This window comes from Budorcas taxicolor, chromosome 17, assembly GCF_023091745.1.
Source record: "Budorcas taxicolor isolate Tak-1 chromosome 17, Takin1.1, whole genome shotgun sequence".
NCBI classification, from domain to species: domain Eukaryota; kingdom Metazoa; phylum Chordata; class Mammalia; order Artiodactyla; family Bovidae; genus Budorcas; species Budorcas taxicolor.
In genome coordinates, this window is record NC_068926.1 from 63,155,365 (window position 1) to 63,164,164 (window position 8,800).

The window sequence follows — 8,800 nt, forward strand, 5'->3', positions numbered from 1 at the left end:
GGGGGGAGGCCCGTGGGAGGCGTGGCCTTGACACAGACTGAAGGGTGGGTTTCAAAGCTCTGCAGCGGCTGGGGCTCTTGGTTAAGGATCCTTGGTGAAATTGGAGGGCTTTGAGGCACGTGTTCAGTTCTGTTTCTCCCCAGGTTTGGGGAGCGGCAATCTCATGCTTTCCATGGGCCCTCCTTCCTCAGGGGACACACCGAAGTGTGCTCATCCTCACCCTCCCCCACGGTTCATTTCAAACTCCTCTCACCCCCCGGCCATCACCCAAGCAGGCACTGGGGGCCTGCCTGGACCAGCAGCCCAGACCTTCCTTTCTGAAGTGTCTGAACACTTACTGTGCGTCTCCGGCGGGGGTTCTGCACGTCTGTTGGCCATTGCGGTGGGGTGAGGGGAGACCAGCCGTGTCCAGGTGGATCACCTGAGGTCCACCCACGTTGTCTCCTGTCCCCCCGCCTGCTAAGAATCACCCCCACCCACATGGCAGTTCCTCTCTGCTCCCGCCCGTCCTTGGACAGCAGGAGCCACCGTGTCCTGGCGGGAGATCCGGGCTGTTGGTCCCAGGGCCGTGCAGCCCTGCAGAGCCCAGAGTGGTGGCAAAATGGGAGTGGGGCCACCCCTGTTGCCCATCTCTGTTTCAGCCAAGAGCCGTGTGTCCTTCCTTTGGGGAAGGAACTAGATAGAAACCTCTGATTTAATAAAAAAGCCCCATCCGGATGGACAGCACTCGTCCTTTGAGAGCGCTTCCTCAGCTGGCCCTTCAGCTGTGCCTTTAGGCTATTCCAGCGTCCTCCCCGGCTGCCTCTGGGCAGTGTCCAATCTGAGTGCCGTCCCACGAGGTGGCTCCTTCCCAGCCACGTGCTGTGCCAGGCCCTGGGCCCCTTACCCGCCGGAGCCAGTATGGCCATACTGTTCTCCACGGTGCCTGGGGCCATTTTATTCCCACCAGTAGCGCAGGAGGGCTCCCTTTTCTCCAAAGCCTCTCCAGCATTTAGATGTCCAGATGAAGTGTCTTTAGATTTTCTCGATGATGGCCGTTCTGACCGGCGTGAGGTAGTACCCCCCTGTAGTTCTGATTTGCGTTTTACTGATTATCAGTGATGTTGAGCCTATTTTCACGCGCCTCGAGGAGGCCATCTGTATCTCCTCTTTGGAAAAATGACTAGGTCTTTTGCCTATTTTTTGATGGGGTTGTGTTTTTTTGGGGGGTGGGTATTGAGCCACATAAGCTGCTTGTGTATTTTGAAGATTAACTTTTAATAAGTTTTAAAATATATTTATTTTTGGCTGTGTTAGGTCTCCGTTGCTGTGAGGAATTTTTCTCTCATTGCAGCGAGCAGGGCCTGCTCTCATCGCGGCGTGTGCGCTTCCGGTTGGGGTGGCTTCTCCTGTTGCGGGGCTCAGGCTCAAGGGCACAGGCTCAGAAGCAGAAGCACTGTGGCTCAGGTGTCCTGCGGCATGTGGAATCTGCCGGGACCAGGAATCAAACCCACGTCTCCTGAATTGGCCAGCGGATTCTTTACCACTGAGCCGCCAGGGAAGCCCTAAATGTTAATGAATTTTAATTTGATCTTCTCAAATAATCGGCTTTTGGTTTAATGCCTGTCTCTATTATTTTTCTGTATTTGATGTCATTGACTTGTGTGCCTTTATCTGTATTATTTCCTCTTGTGGTCTTTGTATTCTACTTTCTTAAGATAGAAGCTTAGGTAATTTGAGACTTTTCTTCATTTAATTATAAGCATTTAAAAGATAAATTCTTGGGAAATCTCTGACAGTCCAGGGGTTAGGACTAGGAACTTTCACTGCTGGGGCCCAGGTTGGATCCCTGGTCAGGGAACAAGATCTCACAAGCTGTATGGTGTGGCCAAAAAAGCAAAAACAACTCCTGCCAGGAGCCAGCGTGAGGAATTCCACCCGTGACAAGGTCATGCGGCAAGAGCTCTGATGGCAAGGCTAATCAGACCTCAGGTTTTCCCCCTGGAATTTCCTGAGCATCCACCCCCCCAAAAAAATAAGAATCTGCCTGCTTTCCCACTCTTCTGATATTCTCTGGAAAAAGTCAAATCAGGGCTTTAGTCTTCTGCATTCGAAAGGGATGTTTCAGTTAAACCCCCTCTGATAGCTCTCTAGCTTGCCCAACAGGTTCCCCAGACCTCTTACAGCTTGTGAACTGCTTACAACCCCGCAACCATGAGAGGCACAAAGCTTAAAAGCATCTTAAAGATACAGAGCCTTTTCGAAAGAGTTAAAAATTATATTGGTAGAGGGTTTTCACTGTTGACTCAATGACTGCTGCCAGCCTCCATATTCTTTATCTTTTAGGCACCTGGGAGGATGTTAATCAATGTAAACGGGATATGGAAAAGGATATATAGTAGTTTTGATGTTAGCAACACTAAACTTTTGAGTTAATTGCTTTTCTTTTGTTGTAAATCACTGTACTCCCTTTACTTGTTATAAGTTGCTCTATCTTTGCTATGTAAGAATGTAACTTTATTTAGTGCTTTCTGAGAGTGGCACCAGACTTCAGGAAGATCAAAACAAATAAGTCTTCTAGTTAACAAACCCTTATCAGAAAAAAGGTTGTAAAATGCTAATTGGCCCTTCTTAGCCAGAAGATGATGTACATCACCTAAGACTTGTGTGTACAATTAGGTATGCAGAGAGAGAAGCCTGGTTTTGATAAGAGTCTGGACTGCTAATGCTGCCTAACTTTGTGTTACCCATTGATCTCCATGTTTTATCAAAAGTATAAAAGGCCTTTCTAGACAATAGGGGCCGGAGCCAGTCGCTGGACTGGTTTCCCCCGTGTCTCTTTTTCTCCCTTTCCCTCCCTCTCCTCTTTACTTTAATTTCAGGCTGAATTCCCATCTGGGGCGCGGAGGCTCGCCAAGTCTACTTACTTGGCCTGGCTGTTAAGACCCGTGCAAAAGGGAGCCTAAGGTGAGGCACCCTTAGATTTTCAAGCGAGCGCCGGTGGCCCAACGTAGATGGTGCCAGTTCCTTGTCTGGAATTTTACTGGCCTTCCGTGTAACCCAAGCTCTTCAGCCTCTTCCTCCACTTAATCTTCCCACTACACCGTTGTTTCTTAATCTAATCATATCAATCCATAAATACGTTTTTCTCACGCCAACGCCGTCCACGCTTCGAATTCCCTGGATCCACCGGGGCTGGACCCCGGCACACTCCTGTGTATCAATGTTTCTTCTGCCCGTTGTTAACCCCTTATATGTTTGGCTGGGTGTAGAACTCTAGTTTGGAGTTATTTCTTCAGAATTTTAAAGGTATCCATTGTCTCTTAGCTTCCAGTGTCACCATTTAGGCTTCTCAGGCGGTGCTAATGGTAAAGAACCGGCTTTCCAATATAGGAGACAGGAGACGTGGGTTTGATCCCTGGGTCAGGAAGATCACCTGGAGGAGGGCATGGCAACCCACTCGTGTTCTTACCTGGAGAATCCCATGGACAGAGGAGCCTGGCAGGCTAGGGTCCATAGGGTTGCAGAGTTGAACATGACTTAGAAATGCAGAGTCCTTCTGATTCTCGAATGTTTGTAGGTGACCTTTATTTTCTCTAGGAAAGCTTGTAGCGTTTCTGGTTCCAGTGTCTGCAATGTTAAGGTGATGTGTGGCCATTTTGGGTGTGGGCGATTTTCCTTTTTTCAAATCGACATATATTTGATTTACAATGTTGTGTTAGTTTCTGGTGTACAACAAAGTGATTCGGTTATACATGTATATGTGTGCATATATATTTTTTTCAGATTATTCTTTGATTTAGGTTATTACATAATATTGAACGTAGCTCCCTGTGCCGTGCAGCAGGTCCTTGTTCTTTTTCTGTGTTATATAGAGTGTATCTGTGAATCCCGGACTCCCAAGTCGTCTGCCCCTCTTCCCCTTTGGTAACCTAACCGTGAGTTTGTTTTCTGTGTCTGTGAGTCTTGTTTCTGTTTTATAAACAAGTTCATCAGTCATATTTTAGATCTGCCTGTGATAGCATATATATATGTCTTTTCTGTCTTAGTATGATAATCTCTAGGTCCCGCATTGTTGCTGCCGATAGCATTATTCCACTCTTTCTTATGGCTGAGTAGTATTCAGTTGTGCGTATGTGTATGTGACATTTTTTTTTTCATCCATTTAGTTGGGTGCTTGTGGGCTTTCTCAATCTGGAGATTCATGTTCTCAACTTCTTAGAAAAGTACATTGTTTCTTTGATCGTTTTATTCTGTTTTCTTTCTAAAATTCCTGATTATCCCTTCTTGATTGAACCTGATTTTCTCTCTTATCTTCCTTCTTGTCTCTCCATCCTGCTCTTTGGGGGGGTTGTCAGTTTCATGTCCATGTTTGTGTGTGTTCATTTGCAAATATGTATCAACACCTACTTTAAGTGCTGGCGAAACAGCAATGAATAAGTCCATGCCCTTGCTGTTTCTAATTTTCCTATGTATTTCTAGTCATATTCCAAAGCAATATGCTAGCATATTCTAGTGCTTTGGAGAGAAAGCAATCAGTTGTTCGCACATTACAGAATATGTGATTTTGTGAGGGTCTAATTTATGATCAGTTTCTATTGCTATTCCATGGGAAACTAAGGAGGTTATGTTTTCTGTGACAGTAAATGAGTTGAATCAGATCAATTTAATGAGTATTGATACTTTGATTCAGGCCATTTGTGGCTCCCATGTTTATTGCGGCACCTACTGCATTTAAGATACTGTGTAGGCCACTGGGGGAAATGGTAGGTGAGCAAAAGAAGGATTCCTTTACTCAGAACTCTAATAGGTTCTGGGGGCAGGAATGTGGGGGCAGACGTTAATCAGATAATAGCCTCAATGGGAGAAGTCCTGTGCAGGAAAGGAGCCGTGCTCTCTGAGAGCATAACACAGAGGCATCTGAGCTAGAATGGAAGGTCACAGAAGGCTTTCCTGACAAGGTGACAGGTGAGCTGAGATCTGAAGCATGAATTGGCCTTAGTGAGACAGAGCCGAAGGTAGGCAGTCCAGGTCCAGGATATGGCTGGTGCAGATGAACGCCCAGAGGTGGGAGAGGAGCCTGGTCTTGAAGGAGTGGAAGGATGTCCAGAGGACGGAGTAGTGACACTTGGTGTGAGAGGAGCTGGAGAGGCAGGGAGGGCCATAGTAGACACGGCCCTAAGGGCTGCAGGATGGATTTCTGCCATACTCTGAGAGCAAGGGCAAGTCCGTGGCTCGTGGACGAAGCAGTGTGGTAAAAGGTTTCCATTTTGTAAAGATGGCTCTGGCTGTGGTGTGCAGAGCACGTGATGGGAGGTGGAAGGGGAGGTTTGTCAGACTGAGTTAGGAGGCTCCTGTCATACTCTAGGGGCAAGACCCCAGTGTCTGGTATCAGAGTGGAGACAGAGGTGATGGAGAGAAATGGACAGATTCCAAGCACATTCAGGAGGTTAAGTGGACAGGACTCAGTGATGGATTGGTTGGTCATGGGGGTAGCGGGGCTCGTCCAGCTGCGTGGATGGTGGAGTCACTGGTACAGAAGGGGGGCGTGGCTGTCAGAGGTGGAGCTGGAGAGAGCACTGGCCTGGCTCAGGTGTGATGAGCTTTTTCTTTCTATGCACAGTCCTTTTATTCCCCGCTCCCTACTTGACTTGTCCAGGACTGAGAAGATGTAATTCTTCAACCACGTTTTAATTTCTATCAATTTCTTGTCTTGCATTTTTTTCTTAGAGTGCGATATGTTGACAGTTAAGGTTCATAACAATGTCAGATCTTAAGATTTCCATATTTACTTCCTGTAGTAATGCCTGAGACTGTTAGGAAATATTTGAAATTATGGACAGTCCGTATTTGTGACCCCCCCAGCCCCATTCCCCTTTCTGAAAATCACGCTGGTTCACAGCTTGAGCTGAGGGATGAAATACTGAGTGGAGTGTGGTCCTCCCACTGTGAAACTTCTGCTGTGCTTCGTGCTTTCCACCAAATTCCAGCTCTTCTGGGTGTGACTGTCACACCCTTGCTTTCTCACGTGGATGTGCTTGGTGTATCTTTGCTCTTTTACTTTGGAACTGAGTCACTTGCAAGCGTTCGGATTTATCTTTTTGGTCAAATATGAACTTTTTCTTCTAGTAAATGACTTTTCCCCTCCTAGATTAGTGCCAGTCACTAGACCTTCACTTTCCTATTTTCCACACTATCCCCCTTATTAATGCTAAGTTCTTCCCTATAAGATAAAACATCTGATGATAACAGTTATATAGCTGATTGATGTAAAGCAATGCTGATGGAAATCATGAGAAAAACTTATTTGTGCACATCCAGAAACGTGAATTCCTGGAAAACACTTTCTCAGATTCCTATTTTCTGTTGATTTCCTTCAACATTTTGTATGACTCTTGTATTTCAAATTAATTTTTATTGGAGTGTCGTTGCTTTACAGTGTTGTTTCTACTGTACAGCAAAATGAATCAGCTGTATGTACACGTATATTCCCCTTTTGGATTTCTTCCCTCTAGATCAGTGCCGAGTACTGAATAGAGTTCCCTGGTATACAGTAGGTTCTCATTAATTATCTATTTTATACATAGGATCAATACTATAGATATGAAGCATAACTCATTTTTTGTAGGTGCCGTTATCAAACAAGGACGTTCCTTTTTATTGCTAGTTTGCCGAAACTGTTTAAAATGAATGGATGTTGGATTTCGTTAAATGCCTTTTGGGTGTCTGCAATTCTTCTTTAGTCTGCTGATATGAATGAATGTTTTTAGAAAAATATATGGTCTGCTGGTCTTCCCCTGTTGTGGAGCGTGGGCTCACAAGATGGGCTCCAGGGCCCTCGGGGTCAGCTGTTGCAGCATGTGGTGAGCTGATCAAGACCACAGGCTCATTAGTCACGGAAACCATCTTAGCTGCTCCACACCGTGTGTGGTCTTCCCCGGACCAAGGGTTGAACCTGTATCCCCTGTTTTGCAAGGCAGATTCTTAACCACTGGACCACCAGGAAAGCCCTGAATAATTGAATGTTAAGCCAAACCTGCATTTGGTGAATAAACTCACTTGGTCAGGATACATTATCCTTTTTATATGTTGTTGGATTTGCCAAAAGTTTGTTAAGGATTTGTATGTCTGGGTTCATAAAGGATACTGATCTGTAGTTTTCTGATCTTGTAGCGTCTGTCTGGTTTTGTTATCAGGGAAATGCTTCCCTAATAGAGGAAGTATTTCCTTGTTTAATTTTCTGAAAGAATTCGTTTAGAATTGATAATCAGTTTAGTTGCTCAGTCATGTCCGACTCTTTCCGACCCCATGGGCGGAATTGACAATATTTCTCTTAAGTATTTGTTAGAATTCACAACTGACGATGTCTGAACCTGGAGTTTTTTTGTAGGAAGGTTTTCAATTAGAAATTTAGGTTAATAGATATAGGGCTTTTCAGATTATCTATTTGCTCTTCACTGAGGTTTGGAAGTTTTACTCTTTCAAGAAATTTGTCTGTTTCAGGGACTTCCCTGGTAGTCTACTGATTAAGACTTGGCACGTTCACAGCTGTGGCTGGGGTTTGATTCCTGGTTGGGAACTAAGACTCCCACAAGCTAGGTGGCCAAAAGAAAAAAAATCTGTAAAATATACATACACACAGAGACACACACATATGTGAATTCTCTATAAGCATTGCTTTTGCAGTATCCCACAAGCTTGACATGTCATGTTTTTTTTTTCCATTCAAAATATTTTTTTCTAACTTCTCCTGTGATTCCGTTTTGAGCTGTGAGTTATTCATGCTAAGTTGCTTCTATCATGTCCAACTCTTTGTGATCCTATGGACTGGGGCCCACCAAGGCCCTCTGTCCGTGGATTCTCCAGGCAAGAATACTGGAGTGGGTTGCTATGCCCTCTTCCAAGGGATCTTCCTGACCCAGGGATCGAACCCCCATCTCTTATGTCTGCTGCACTGGCAGGTGAGTTCTTTACCACTAGCGCCACCTGGGAATTAGAAGTGCTTTATTTAGCTTACAAATATTTGAGGAGTTTCTCTATTTTTAGCTTTGTTGTAGAGGACATACTTTGTATTGTTTCAGTACTTTCTCATTATCTTACTTCTGAAACTATGGTGTATCCTGGTAAATGTTCTTCATGCACTTGGAAGGAATGTGTATTCTGCTGTTGCTGGGTGGAATGTTCTATAAATGTTAATTAGGTCAAGGAGTTTGACTGCGTTAAATCTTCTATGTCCTTCCTCATTTTCTATCTACTTCGTCTATGGATCAGTGAGAGAGGGATATTGAAAATTCAACCATACTTGTGGGTTAGACTATTTTTCTTATTTATATCAGTTTCTGCTTCAAATATTTTGAAGTTTTACTATTAGCTACATAAACATTTAGGATTATTATGGACTTCAGATAAATGAACCAATTTATTATTATGGAGGGATCTGCTTTAGTCTCAATAATATTCCTTGTCCTGACATCTATTTTCATATTAGTATAGCCACTCCATCTTTCTAATGGTTGGTGTTAGCATGATAATGTTTTTCCACCCTTTTAATCTTTATGTCTTTATGCTTAAAGTTGGTTTCTCAAAAGTAGCATATAATTGAACCTTGCTTTTAAAATCTCATCTGAGAACTTCTGCCTTTTAATTGAGGTGTTAAAATGTAAATAGTCCAATGTGAATATTTATGTTTCATTATATATCCACCCTCCTGCATTGTGTTTCCTATTTACCTCATTTCTTCTTTCGGATTATTTTTATGATTCCATTTTGTCTCCGTCACTGGCTGACTCTGTTTCTCTAGGATTTACAGTATGCCTCTTTA